This window comes from Vicugna pacos, chromosome 30 (assembly GCF_048564905.1).
Source record: "Vicugna pacos chromosome 30, VicPac4, whole genome shotgun sequence".
Lineage (NCBI taxonomy): Eukaryota > Metazoa > Chordata > Mammalia > Artiodactyla > Camelidae > Vicugna > Vicugna pacos.
In genome coordinates, this window is record NC_133016.1 from 24,471,659 (window position 1) to 24,487,070 (window position 15,412).

General features: G+C 37.7%; 1 protein-coding gene and 1 pseudogene across 1 annotated transcript in view; one reads left to right on the top strand and one right to left on the bottom strand.

Annotated features, from left to right (window-relative positions):
- The window catches only part of LOC140690495 (uncharacterized), a 76,863-nt gene that overhangs the window by 11,287 nt on the left and 50,164 nt on the right, over positions 1-15,412 (top strand). The gene's annotated exons all lie outside the window — the stretch shown is intronic.
- LOC140690542 (small nucleolar RNA SNORA70) lies at positions 9,097-9,213 on the bottom strand (annotated as a pseudogene).

The window sequence follows — 15,412 nt, forward strand, 5'->3', positions numbered from 1 at the left end:
TCAGAGGTAGATGCCTCCAGTTCCCTCAGTGGGGAATGGTGCTTAGGAACCAACATCTGAGTGCTCAGGATGCTCATTGTTCCTGGGGTGTCTCTCCTTCTAGGCCCTTGTGCTGCACACAGCTAAGAAATAGGGAGGTAAAAAAATTAGACTATGTATTTACACACACATATTTATGTCAAGGTCTGTATTTATATATTGGAAACCATGATTTCATACAAATAACTGTTTCCAGTTCATCACCACAGGATTCACTTTCACTCTCTCCCATTCTGTAGATGTCTTATTTGCAGTATATTTACTCATTTGCTCAATCCTCTAGTAATGGAGAAAACGTTTCAAATGACTTGTGTGTACCACTGTGATAAATCCACTTTCTAACCAGAGTTTAATATTTAGAGTATTTATGTCTTTAGACTGAGGGTAGAGAGTAAAAATACCGTGTTGAAAAGTTATTTACATTATTTCCCCTTCGGTTAATTATGTTTAATTCATACGGAGTAAAATTAGGTTTCCTCACTCATTTATTTCATGTTGCGTATGTGAAGTGTCAGCACAATTTCAAAAGTCAAAGCTGTCCCTGAAAGTGTCACTACCCCTTCCTCCTGTAATCCCTTCCGATTTCCACCCTTGAGGGTTGTTAATGAACCTCGTTCGTTTCTAGTTTATCCGTCATGTTTCTTTCTGCAAAATTAAGGATATACTTGTTTAAGCATCTCCATTCTTGTACAAGTAGCATCCTGTACATACTCTTTTGTCCTTCAAAAGTATGTACAGTATATCCTGGGAATCACTCCATATTAGTTCACAGAAATGTGATGATAACTGGAGCATATAAGGGTTAATGGGACTTTCTCAGAATGGAGCTATGTCCCCAGTTTGCATGCTGATGACACCAATCCTGGTCCTGTTTGAGAGGGAGAAGTGACATAACTTCAGAAGAGAAGCCTTCAGGCAAGCCGGGGAGCCTGGGATGCTGGGCAGAATGGAGATTTTGGGTTTTGGTTGGTGAAAGGACACTTCACTGTGAGGGAAAATGAAGGCCTGTTTATTAGAGCCTGAATTCTGATAAAATTCTATGTCAGAGCACTCATTTTCATTTAATGGGTAGTTGCTATAAATGACTCTGGGGAAAATTTGCTATGTAGATTTTTTTAAATTAATTTTTTTAGAGAAGTTTTAGATTCACAGCAAAATTGAGAGGGAGGTAGAGAGACTTCCCATATACCCCCTGCCTCCTCTCATGAGGAGCCTCCCTCATTATCAGATCCTCCACCAGAGTGGTACCTTTGTTACAATTGATTAACCTCCATGCTTACAAGTGAGTAACCCTACACAAGGGTTCCCTCTTCATGTTGTGCATTCTATGGGCTTGGGCAAATGTAAAATGGCATGTATCCGTCATTGTAGCATCATACAGTGTATTTTCATTGCCCTGAAATTTAAAAGTCATCTGTGTTCAGCCTGTTCATCCCCTTCACCCTTGCAACCACTGATCTTTTTACTGTCTTTATGCTTTTTCTCCTTTTGCAGAGTGTCAAACAGCTGTTATCATAAAGTATGTAGCTTTTTCAGATTGTCTTCTCTCACTTAGTAATACGCATTGAAGTTCTCTCCATGTCCTTTCAAGGCTTGATAGCTCTTTCTTTTTATTGCTGAATAATTTTCCACTGTGTTGATGTATCATAGTTTGCTTATCTATTTACCTACTGAAGAACACCTTGGTTTCCTCCAAGTGCTGGTGATTATGAATAAAAGCTACTGTACATACCAGTTCAGACTTTTGAGTGGACATGTTTTCAACTCCTTTGGGTAACTACCAAGGAGCATGATGGCTGGACTGAATGGTAAGAGTCAGTAGTTTTGTAAGAACCCACCAAAATGTCTTCCAAAGTGGCTGAACCATTTTGCCTCCCACAGGCAGTGAAGGAGAGTTTTCCTTGCTCTACATTCTTGCCAGCATTTAGTGTGGTCAGTGTTCCACATTTTGGCTATTCAAATGCATGTGTGGTGTTATCTCTTTGTTGTTTTAATTTACGTTTCCACGATGAAGTGTGATGTGGAGCATGTTTTCATGTCCTTATTTGCCATCTGTGTATCTTCTTTGGTGAGGTGTCTGTTAAGGTCTTTGGCTCAGTTTTTAATGGAATTCTTTATTTTCTTACTGTTGAGTTTTAAGAGTTTGTATTTCTTTTATCAGATGTGTCTTTTGCAGATACCTCCTCAGTCTGTGTGACTTGTCTTCTCATTCTCTTGACTTTGTCTTTTGCAGTGCACACTTTCTGGTTTTAATCAAGTCCAGTTACCCATTATTTGTTTCATGGATTATGCCTTGATGTTGTATTTATACATTGAATTTATAGGTTAAATTGGGAAGAACTGATATCTTAACCATCTTGAGTCATCCTATCCATGAACATGGACTATCTCCACTTATTTAGTTCTTTTTTGCTTTTGTTCATACATGTTGTAGTTTTCCTTATATGAATCTTGTACTTATTTTATTAGATTGGTATTACTTTGAACAAATTATTATCTGTTAGCTCAGTGAAGAAGAAGACAAGTAGAAGTTTTTATTTTACTTTCACTTACTCCTTTTAGGGTGCACTTCGTTTCCTTTATGTGGATCTATATAATTTTCTTTCCCTCTAAAGAACTTTATTATTATTTTTTAAAATATTTCTTGCAAGGCAGGTCTCTTGGCAACAGATTTTCTCAGTTTTTGTTTGATAGAGTTTTTATTTTCCTTCACTTTTAAAGGATAATTTTGCAGGTACAGAATTCTAGGTTTGATATTGTTTTTCTCTCCACACTTTACTTCTCTTCACTCTCGTTGCTTGCGTGGATTTTGAGGAGATGTCAGGTGTAATTCTTATCTTTATTCTTTTATGGGTAAGATTTTTTTTCCTCTGGCTTCTGTCAGAATTTATCTTTGACTTTTCTGTAGTTTGAAAATATTATGCCAAGGTGGGTTTTGTTTGTTTTTTATTTTTTAATTTTTTTTGCATTGGTGTTCTTGGTGTTCTCTGCTTGTTCTCTGAGCTTTCTGGGTCTGTGGTTAGGTGTCTGACATACATTTAAGGAGATTCTCAGACATTACTGGTTCAAATATTTCTTTTTCTTTCTCTCTTTCTTCTCCTTTTGGTATTCCTGATATGCACATATTACACTTTTTGTGCTTGTCCCTCAGTTCTTCCATGTTGGGGTTTTGTCTTTTAATTTTTTTTCATTCTTTGTTCCCTGTTTCAGTTTTGGAAGTTTCTGTCGTGATAGCCTCAAGCTCAGAGTCTTTCCTCAGCTCTGTGCCATCTACTAAGAAGCCCATGAAAGCTGCTGTTCTTTTCTGTTGCAGTGTTTTCATCTCTAACATCTCTTTTTGTTTTTTTCTCGGGGTTTCCATCTCCTCTCATTGCCTGCCTGTCCTTGCGTGCTGTCTACTTCATTCCTTAGAGCCCTTACCATATTAGTCATCATCATTTCAAGTTCACGGTCTGTAATTCCAGCATCTCTGTTACATCTGTGTCTTTAAATTGTGTTTTGGTGACTGGGTGTGCCTTTTACTGTTCACTTGATAGCCCCGCATGATGATGTGCTGGGTGAAGGACCCTCCGTAGATAGGCCTTTAGTGATGTGGCGAGGTGGCGGGAGGGGAAGTGTTCTGCGGCGATGCTGTGATTAGGTCTTAGTCTTGTCATGAGCCTGTGCCTCTGAACTGTGAACTTTGTGGGTGTTTCTTCATTTTTCCTCCTGCCCCCTTAGGTGGGGCTGGATGGCTAGAGTGGGCTGGAGTTGGGTATCCCTTCCTCCAGGTCAGTTAGGCTCTGGTTGGTTAGTTTCCCCTGAAGGCAGGCCTTGTTAGGAACAAAAGTCTCTGGTATTTCAAAGTGGCTCCTTTTCCCCATCCCCTGCCAGCAGGAGGAGGGGGTTTTGCTGCAGTATTTACTCTGAGAAGCCAGTGAGGCTCTTGGAGGTAAATTGCACAGAATTGCTGGGTACCCTGGAGTCTTTACCCCTCAGAGTTGCTCCTGCTGAGCCTCCAGCAGTTCATCAGCTGTGTTTCAGGTTTTCCTGCCCTGGCAGCGGTTTGCGCTGCTCGCGTGTCTCAGCTCTGGTATGCTGTGGTTCTCTGTATCTGTTTCTTTTTTTGGTCTCGGGGGCAGCAGTTTGCCCTGTGCCTTCCTCTGCTCTCTTTCCGATCCTAGAAGAAGTGTTGATTCAGTCTGTTCAGCTGTTTACTTCCTGGGACAGAGTAGCAACTTCTCGGCTCCTTACATGTGGAACTGGCAACTGCAGGTCTCTATAACTCCTCATAGACTGAAATCTTAAATTTATTTGAATTAAAATGTAGTTTTAATTCATCCAGGATGAAGTCTAAGCTAAAAGTACTTAAGGATTAGTGTTGCTGTTAAGGTCTGTGAAGCTGTGAGTGTAGTCATAACAAGACGACTATGCTCCTGAGCTTTAGTTGGTCCTCTCTCACTCAGAACCTTGGCTGGAAGTTCCCTGTAATGATTAGGGCTAAGCTTTATGCCCTCACCAGTGAAGATCCCATTCCTTGAGAACGGAGTAGCCTGAAGCTGGACCCATTTGTTACCATTTATAATGTATCATCTAGGACTTAACAAGCATCAGTTAGGATTCTCTCAGTTTCATGTTACAGAAAAATGGATTGCGAACTTACTTACACTTATAACGTTGTTAGGATTGTTCTAGTTGAGTGATTCTGGATTGTTGTGAAGTTCCTTTGGCTTCGCTCTTTTCTGTCTGCCAGCTTCACTCCCAGCTTGGTAGCCTGAAGCTTTAGTAGTTCAGGGCCTCTCATCCACAGATGACCACGTTGAAATGAAGAGAACACTTTTGCCCAAATTCAGGCTGGAGCCCTCAGATTGATCTTGATTTGATTCTTGGGGGAAGAAAGTGTGCTGGTTAGCTCAAGCCAGCCAGAACTGACCCCTAGATGTGGGAGTGGGTTTAACTTCTTTCAGAGTACATGGAATGGGGGGTGAGGGATGGGGGCGGGCCAGAGGCCGAGACCAGAACAAACATAAGGCTCCCTTTAGGAAGTGGGAAGAAGGTGGTAGATGCTAAGTAGATAGCCAGTGTTCATGAATTTGAAAATTCCTGCTATAAACTGTCTTCTATTACGGTCCAACTATAAAGAAAAACTTGGATTCGTTTAATTTATTCATTGATTTCTTCCTCAGATTTCTTGGAGGGAACCTGTCATGGGCTAGGTAGTGTTCTAGGATCTGGTGATTCAGCAGTAAAAAAGACCTGTTCTTGAGGAGCCCCAAGGCATGGAGGTGGGGGAGGCAGTTAAAAAACACTATTGTAAATATTTACAGTGTCTATTAAGTGCTCTGAATGCAAATCAAACTGGGCAAAACGAATGAGTTGTTGTGGCTGGTGTGGAGGATTGCTGTTCTATATGTGGTGGAGAGGGAAAGCCTCGGTGAGGAGATAAATTGGTAGAGAGTCCTGGAGAAGTGAACTAGTGAACCTTATGAGTGTCTGTGGAGGAGTGTTTCAGGCAGAGGGGGAAGCAAGAACAGAGCCTGGAGGCAACGTCATACTTTGCAAGGTAATGGAAGAGCAAGAAGGTTTAATGTCTGGAGCAGGGTGAATGAGAGGAAGAGAGCTAGGAGGTGACGTCACAGAGGTAGGAGTCCAAGTCATGCAGAGTCCAAGTGACGTAGACGTTCTGCTTCTACTCTGAGTGAAAAGACTCTGGGGTGTTTTAAGCTAAGGCGTGACTTGATATGACTCAAGTTTTAAAAGGCTTGCTCTGGCTGTGTGTTGAGAGCAGACTGTTCCAGAATTTGTGCCTTTTGATCCTCAACAGTTAAGATTGTACTTGGACCAATGTAGCGGTGGTGGAGGTAGTGAAAACTTGTTGGATTTTACATATATTTTGAAGGTGGAGACAGGGATTTATTGATGGAAAGGAGTGGGTATGAGGGAGAAGAGTCAAGGTTGACTCTGTTTTGATCTGAACATTGGAAGGATGGAGTATTCATCAGTTGACAAGTGGAAGAAGGCAGGAGGAGCATGTTCTGGGGGAGGGGAGTGTCTGTGGTGTTTGAGATGCATATTAGACATTCAGCTGGATGTGTCTAGTAGGCAGTTGGACTTAGGAGTCTGTAGTTCAGGGTAGAGGTCTGGGCTTGAGGTAAAAATTTTGATATCATTGGTATACAGGTGGTATTTAAACCTCTGAGTAAATGAAATAAGAACAAGCAGAATAGTCCAGAAGATGGTGAAAAACAGAGAGGGAGGTGGAAGGAGAAGAAAAAGAACTAATGAGCTATCCTCAAATGCAGTGGTTGAAATAAATTCAAATTTATTATGTATCATAGTCAATGTCAGTGTACTAAATTCTTTAGAAGACAAACAATTGTCGGCTTAAGGAAAGTTATCACCTAGCTGCTGTAAGAAACGCTTAAAACCTAAGGATATAGCTTGAAAGCTGAAGAGGAGAAAAAGATACTCCAGTCCAATACTGACTAAAAGAAAGCTCATATAAATATATTGATACCAAATGAAATGGACTTTGAAACAAAGTTCTATTAGAAATAGTTATCAGAGATAAAGAGAGTCGGTAGGTCACGATAAAAGGTTCAATTCCCCAGGTAGGTGTAATTCTCAACTTTTATGCTGTTAGAAACAGCCTCAAAATATATAGTGGAAAAATTGACATCTTCTATGAATTGTACTTTTATGAAAACTAGAAAAACATCTCTCCTTTTATGAATTGATGTTTTATGACTTTCATTCTTTCCTGAAGGTCCTCTGAAGAACAGAAAATTTGCTTTAGAAAAGAAAATTAACACTCATTTTCTTTTTCTAGTTTCTGTATGGTTCATTGGACCTTTTTATGAATCTAAGATGCTGTAGATTCTTACATCACAATATCTTTATATTGGAAATTTCATCTTCCTAGATTTTATTAGCCTTTATTCCCAACTATGCTAAGAAAAACTAAAATAAGAAAAAAATAGAAGAATGAAGGATTTGTCCAGAAAAGTGTCAATGTTCCTGCATTATCTTTGAGTCTTTGTTGCATTGCCTTAAGAGTTGCACATACTTTTAGAAAATATAAATGAAGTCTGGAGATACCATCTTTGTAGTCTTTCAGTTTTCATTGAACACGGTTGAGAATTTAGAATTTTTCATTTTCTACCTATAACGGTTAAGCGTAGAAAAGTTGACAGGAAGACATTTCGCAGTTGTTAGATGGATAAAATAATGGTCAAAACAGACAGTGGGATTCTAGGCCCTCATTACAATGGTGAACTTGATCATATGAGTGAAATCTTAGACTGTGAGTCATCAGATGACAATATCCTAGATGAATTTTCTTGAACTGAAGAATTGATCAGTGAGCAGTACATTTCTGTGGTTTATATAAAGGAAATACGGAATTTGCATCAAGTTAGTCATTAGGCAGGAAGGGCTTCATCATGTGGTGTTTTTATGGCAGGAAGTTAAGACTGTCCCATTTTGCCAGAAGGATGTGTGACAATATTCTTGAATTTCATGTAATGTTGTGCACAAACATTTACTTGAAGAGTGTTGACAGCAGGTGTGTATACAAAGGTGATAGGAAGAGAACATGTAATAGAGAAAAGAAAACAAGTCATTGGCTTGATCATTCTGATGGATGTTTATAAATCGGCAAATGAAAATATTTTACAGTCAGGGAACAAAGAATATGGCTGTCCTCAACAGGTTTATAAGCCATCGATTTTCAGAAGCACTCCATTTCCGCAGTCCAAGTTCAAGAAGCAGCAGAAGTGATGGTCATGTGGTAGAGATATATTTGAAATCTAGGAACAGATTGTATAAAACTATATGTCCCTGGTTCGTGCATGTCAGTTGACCAGTTTTATTCAAATGATATAGCCCTTTCACGTGTGTTTGTGTGTGTGTGATATGTGTATACGTATATTCACACGTGTGTATTTGTAGGTATGTGTGTATATAATACACATGTGCACATACCAGGAAAATATTAAAATATGGGGTGTCTGTATTTCAATTTTGACTACAGTTTTCAGCTAATTTGTTTTTTTACTATCCTTTCATTTTTCTGTAAATTATTTATATAATGACCTAAATATGAAATAGAAGAGTCTATTGACTCGGCTGATAAAGGGAGTTGATTATTTTTCCTGGCCTGCTGAGGGTTAATGTAACGTACCTGTGTGGATCACTGTCCCCAGTAGCTGACTGTGCATCCCTTTCAAGTACACATGGAATATTCATGAAAATTAACCATCTGCTTGGCTATAAAATATAAAACCTCCACAGACTTCAAAGGCTGAGTTCTGTGACTACAGGCAGCTAAGATACAAGCCATTTACAAAAGATAATTAGAAGAAGTCCCCTACATTGAGAAACTTTAAATAACTTCTGAGTAACTTACAGCTCAAGAAAGGAATTATAATGGAAATTAGAACATACTCAGAATTAAATTCTAACAAAATACTTTAAAAGTTATATAATATAGTTAAGATTGTACTTAAAGAATAAACGCTCAGGATGAATAAACTAAGAATCCAACTTAAAAAATGACAAAAATAACTACAGAATAAACCCAGATAGGGTAGAAGGAAGGGGATGAAGATGAACATAAGCGTATGACATGGAAAACACATAGTAAGTAGTGAGGATGGTTAAGTCCAAAGCTGGTTCTTTGAGAAAGTCAAGCTTCTGGAGGGGAAAGCACCACGGCTCTCATGAGTTCAGGGCCTGCCATTTGCCTAGACGGCCACAATTAGGGATGTATTTAACCCCCAGCCGTGTAGGATGATCCACTTCTCTGCCACCATGTCTTGAAATTCCTCTGCATTAAACTTAGTAAATCTTCACTTCTTGGGAATATGGGTCTTCTGGGGCCAGGGAACTTGAACTTGGCCCTGCATCGGACCTCAGTCACATGCTCCTTGTTCTGCAGCTGGTGTGGGTGGGCACGATGACTTGGCCAGTGTGGCCCCTGGGTCCTGTGTGCTGGGACTTTCCAGAGGCACCCTGCATACCTGTCTGGAGCCTAGACTGGGGACAGCATGAAGTTAGACATGAATGTCCACTGGAAAGGGCTGTCTCCAAGGTCCCTTAAGGCAGTCCATACAAGCAGCAGACTGCGTGCACTACTGAGGGGGCTCCTGTCTGCAGCCATTGCACACCAGGCCTCCTTGGGGAAATTGGCTGCAGAAGGAGTATTTTTAACATAAACTTTTAAATTGAATTATAATGAACATATGCGAAATCACGCAGACCATAAGCATGTAATAAATTTCTGCAAAATGAACTCACCTGTGCAGTCACCGCCCACATTAAGAAATGAACACTACCCTTACCAGCACACCACAGCGCATTCCTTACGCCCCTTCTTCTCATTAACCATCGCTCACCCAAAAGATGCTGGGAGTTTTTCTGATTTTTATTACCAAGTACTAATTTTGCCTGTTTTCAAACTTTATGGAACTGGAATTATCCAGCACGTGGTCTAAGGCTGACTTCTACTCAGCATGTTTGTGGGGTTCAGTACGTACTGTTCACCTAGGAATAGCATGATCACATTTGGGAGTATTTCACAGTTTGTTATGCTGTTGTTGAGTATTTGGGGTGTTGCTGGTTTCAGCTATTCTGAATAATGCTTCTATGAATGTGCTTGTGCATTTTTTAATTGAGTTATAGTCAGTTTACAGTGTTGTGTCAGTTTCTGCTGTACAGCACAATTCTTCAGTCATACCTGTACATATATTCATTTTCATATTCTTTTTTTACCGTGAACTACTACAAGATCTTGAATATATTTCCCTGCGCTGTACAGTATAAACTTGTTTATTTTATATGTATTGTGCATGTTTTTTTAGTTACATATCATGCATTTCTGATGCATGTGTGCACTTGGGGTGGGATTGCTTTCCAAAGTGATTTTTACCCCCAGCAGCATTAAATCAGAGTTTTCATTGCTCCTACCTTCACTAACACTTTAACTCTGTATTGCTTATAAAATTGTGTTTTTAATTTATGTTTCCTTGTTGGTTAATTATGTCATACTCCTTTTCATGTCTTTATTAGCCGGTATGATGCCCTCTTTTGTGAATTGTCTGTATCGTTTACTTGTATTTGATAGTTGGCTATTTTATCTTCCCAATTTACAGCTCTTTATGTGCACAGGGCATGTGTATTTCAGGTAACTTTTTTCATTCTTTCACTTCCATATTCCCTCGCTTAATGGTATCTTTTGAGGAACAGAAGATTTTAATTTCAGTGAAATCTGGTGTTTTCCTTTTAGAAGTTTTGGGGAAATCTTTTAAAAATCTTTTTACTAATGTCTTGAAGATATCTTTGGATGTTTTCATTTAGAAGTTAATTGTTTGACCTTTCACATTCAGGCAGTAATTCACCATTAATTGATTTGTTTGTGTATATAATATGAAGGGTCAAGAACTGTTTTTTCCCATATGAACCTCCAGTGGCCTTATTCCCATTTATTGGCATGTTCCAGCAGTGCCATCTTTGTCATAAATCAGGCAGATATTTTCTGGACTTGCTGTTTTGTTCCATTGCTCTGTTTATCTTTGAGCCAATTTGAAGTTCTCTTAACGACTGTAGCTTTATAGTGTATCTTTTAGTATAAACACTTCAACTTTTTCTTCATTCTTCAGCCTTTTCTTCTTCAAGAGTTATCTTGAGTATTATTAGGCTTTTGCATATTCATTTTGTCAGTTTCTGAAAGCATTAGGGCTTTGATTGGAACCACACTGAATCTATTAATTTGGAGCGAATTTACATCTTTTAGCATGGAGTCTACCAACACTCCATACAGTACTACTCCATAAACATGATGCAGTTCTCCATTTATTTAGGACTGCTTTAATTTAGATTTCATAGGTTTTTGTGTCAAGATCGTATACATCTTTTATTAGATTTATTCCTTGGCTGTTTGATCTTTTTAATGTTAATATAAATGATACCTTTTTAAAATTGCACAAATTTCTTTTGCTACTGTATAGAAAGACAGCTGGTTTTCATATATTGAACTTGTATTAGCAACCTTACTAAATTCACTTATTTACAGTATTTGTAAATTCTTTTGGCTATGTTTCATGTGTGATTAAGCTATCTGTTAACAATGCCAGTTTTATTTTTTTCTTCTGATCTTTGCAATTAAAAAACCTTTCTTATTACACTGACTAGTACATCTGTTCCCATCTGTATAATTTCTTGATCTCTGAGATGAAATAATTGACCATTAAAAGTGATGTTAGCTATAGGTATTTTATAATTGCTCTTTATGAGATCAAAAAAATTTTTATTCCTAGTTTGCTGTGACTTTTTAACTAATAATGAAGATTGATTAGAAAGGGCACAAAAAGCACAAGTAATAAAAGAGAAAAATTGATGAACTGGACTTCTTTAAAATTAAAACTTCCCAAACCCATCAAGAATTATCAAAAGATAAGCCACAGATGGAGAGAAAATGTTTGTGAATCATACTTCTGAAAAACACTTGTATCCAAGAAGAAAACAAATTATTTAGGAAAAAAATTAGCAAAAGATTTGAGTAGAGACTTTACTCGAGAAACTGAATTACATTTTCAGTTCCTTTAATATGTATTTGTGTTTTCAGATTTTCTGTTTGTCAGTTTTGGTAAGTTGTGTTTTCCTAGAAATTTGTTTGTCGTTTTTCAAATTAATTGGGCCAGAGTTGTTAATAATATTCCCTTACTGTTTCATTGTCTGTAAAATCCTTAGTACCAGCCTCCTTTCATTCTTGTATGGAATTTGTGCTTTCTTTGATCCTCCATTATGAGTCTTGCTAAAAGGCCTTTTATTTATTTTATTTTTTCTCAAAGAGCCAACTACTTTGATTTTTCTCTCTTGCACATGTATTTTCTATTTACAAAATTATTTTTTACTCTAGTTTTTAATCTTTCTTTTCTTCTATTTTGGGATTTTTTTCCCTCCCTTTTTTCTATTTCTAGTTAGGGATACTTGATAAGGGTATTTGACTGCTTGCTTTTTCAGCGCCTGTGAGAGATCTGTTAAAACCCACTGTGGTTGTCGATGTGTCAGTTTTTGCTTCTTATATTTTAGAACTGTCTTTTGTTTTTTATTTATAATTCTTAGAACTTTCTTAATGGATCAGCATGTTTGCTATTGTAAAGTGACCCTCTGTCTTGAGTCATGTTTCTTGCCCTCGTTCTCCCTTGTCAGAGATTAAGATGACTTTGCAAGTTTTCTTTTGCTTGATATTTGCATGTTGTTTTTACCCTTTTTCTTTAGCCAGTCTGTGCTCTTATATTTTAAGACTTATCTCTTGTAAGCGGTATGAAATAAGATTTTCAACTCTCCTTGCATAACCTGTGTGAAGATTTCCCTGTAGTGTTTCTTTTAGTGTGGGCCTGCTGACGTCCAATTGTGTGTGTGTGTGTGTCTGAGTGGGTGTGTGAAAATGTCTTTATTTCACCATCATTTCTGATGGATAGATTTGATTCATTTGGAATTCTCAGAGGGCAGTTATTTTCCTTCCTGACTTTAAAGGTGCTAATTTTCTGTCTCACACTGTTGTGTGGGTAAAGCTGTATTCCAGGACTTCTCTGCTGGGACTGGTGTGCAGTGAATGGGCCGCAAGTGTTACGAGCAAACCTTGATTCTCTTTGGCTCCTGCCATGGCTTCCAGCAGCCTGGTCTCTTTAACCCAAGTGTGCTTTTCAAAGCATGCTGTGTGGTCGCAGGGTCAGAATGTTGGAAAAGCGCCCGTCAGACCTCTGGTGTGTTAGAGTGCTCCCTCATGGTGTCCTGGGACCAGACAACATGATGGATCCCATGATGCAGTTACAGGGGCCCCTCAGGACCACCTCATCCAGAGTCCTCATCTGTCCCATCTACTTCCACTTCTTCGTTGCTTTGGCTCCTCCTTCGTCCACTCCCTTCCCCCGTATCACACTACTTTTAGCTACTTTTGTTAAAGAATATGTATTATTAGCTAACATGCACTAAGCAACATTTTATATTCTCAGTTTACAGTTATATTCTCAGTGTTAAATGACAGTGAGTTTGAACCAGTACTGCATTAACAAATACATCCTACTAATTTAATGTAGAATTTTTTGATCCTACTTTTTTTCTCTGCTAAATTTTTACTTTTCATAGAAAAAATTAGTTATGAAGATATTATACCAGACATCTAAAAACGTTTAAAGAGTAACATATTGAGAATCCATCACCTAACTTAAGCAACACAGTATTACAAAAAAGATTGAAGTTCTCTGTGTCCTTTGCCAGGCACATCCCTCCACTCTGCTGAGGTCACCACCAATTGAATTTGGAGTTTATTACTTCCATGCATGTTTTATATCCCTAAGTAGCATTCTTCTTTTAAAAACTTATGTAAATGATTATTATCCTTTGTATCTTTCTGTAATTATATATAATTATAAATGTGTTATATTTATTTCTATACTTATAAATCTTCCAACATTGTTAAATATATCCATATTTATACTTTAATTCCTTCATTTTCATGTTGCACATATAACATTCTGTTGCATAAATATGTTCCAGTTTTGTTATTAATCCTTTTGTTGAGTGTCTAGGTTATTTCCAAGTGTTTTGCTATTTTTATATATGTTACATTGAATGTCATTGTACATGTTTCCTTGGGCGTGTATTTGAGAGATTTTCTAGGCTATGTATACCTAAGAAGTAACGGGTTGTGTGGGGTGTGTGCTTGATCAGCTGTAGTTCTCACTCCCTCAGGAAGTGTGTGGGCTCATAATGTCCCCGCCTCAGCTGATACTCGATATGATGTCCTGTCATGATCAGTTTCTAGTGGGCTAGTAAGAGAGTGAGGAGCTGAACGTATACCTTCCGTCCTGTAATTCTACTTTGTCGTTTATTTGTCTGTTTATTTAAATATGGACCTACCTTGTCCCAGAGAAGTTAATTTTATAAAAAAGAACGTCTTTGTTGAGCCACAGAATAAACAATCCCTTAAGGAATTCTTTATGTTGATTTGTATCTGTTCCCAAGTGATGAGTCTGGGGTGAACTAATTACCACACTGTCGGTTTGTATATACTTTGAAATGAGTGATTGTTAAATGAGATCTGTGGTCACCAAGCAGGCATCCATGAGGGCACAATGGTTTTCACAGCAGTGAGGTGCCCTTTTCACTGGGTTGGCATTTGCACTGATGGGGCAGAAGCAGTGGTGGGTAAAGTGCCAGCATATTTGCAGGAACCAAGAAAGTGGCATCAATCTGCAGTGATATTTGTTAACACGAATGGGTTTACTTGTATTATTCAATGAATAAATAAATATTTTAAAATTTTTGTTTCATTGTATAATAGAATAACTGTTGGTAGATTTATATTATATAATCTGAACAAAACCCCTTCCTCTAAGAGTATGAATGGCGCCTGAGACCACAAAGCTTGAGAACCATTGCTTTAAGCACATGGTAGATGTATGAACAAACATTTTATTCTTTCTGATGCTGACCAGCGTCTTTGGGATGGAAAAGTTAGATAATAGAATTCGTTTGGTAGATAAATTCTGCCTTATTTTCAAGTTATATATGAATCTTAAGTAAATTTTCAATTCGTTGCCTTAAAATTTTGTTTATAACTGGATTATATTTGTAAATAAAATACCTTGGAGGCGCTGATCTTAAGAAAAGAGTCAAAATGAATCCCAGTAAAGTTGGCCCTTTTGTCTCCAAAAGAAGAGCAGTGATTAATGAAATCGGTAAGCACAATTACATTGTCTGTTGAGCATGCTGAAGAGGACCTTAAATGTCAGCTTTCAAAAGTTGCACACTGTCTTCTATATAAGCTTTGACTACAATATATAATTAGATTTTCATGGCGTATAGCTGGTTGTAAAGCAGCATGAAATATATTTAATTTAAAAAATAGTGAAAAATATTTTATAATTAAAGATGCCTCCTGTTTATGATGACACAGCATATGGAGGTAGTTATTAGAAAACAAAGAAGAATTTGGTGTAAGCCTTTTAACGTAAAGTATCTATATTTCTTGTATAATTGCGTACACGAACACATTTATGGATTTGGAATTTTTTTGGTTTTTCATGTCAATAGGATCATTCTGTGTAATGTTTATATTTGCTTACCTATTAATTTACTTTTTTATTAATACTTTTTAATATATTGCTGCATAGTAATGCATAGAGTAGTCTTATCCAACATTTTAAATTATTGCTTCCTTAATGAACATTTAGGGTTTTTGTTGTTTTGGTTTTTTGCTGTTTTATTGTTTATAATGAAACAATGATTATCTTCGTACAGAGTCTTTTAGAGCTTTAGGATGTGTGTATAGGATAGATGTCTAGACATGGTGTTGCAGTTCTCAGGACGCACTGAATATAGAACGCAC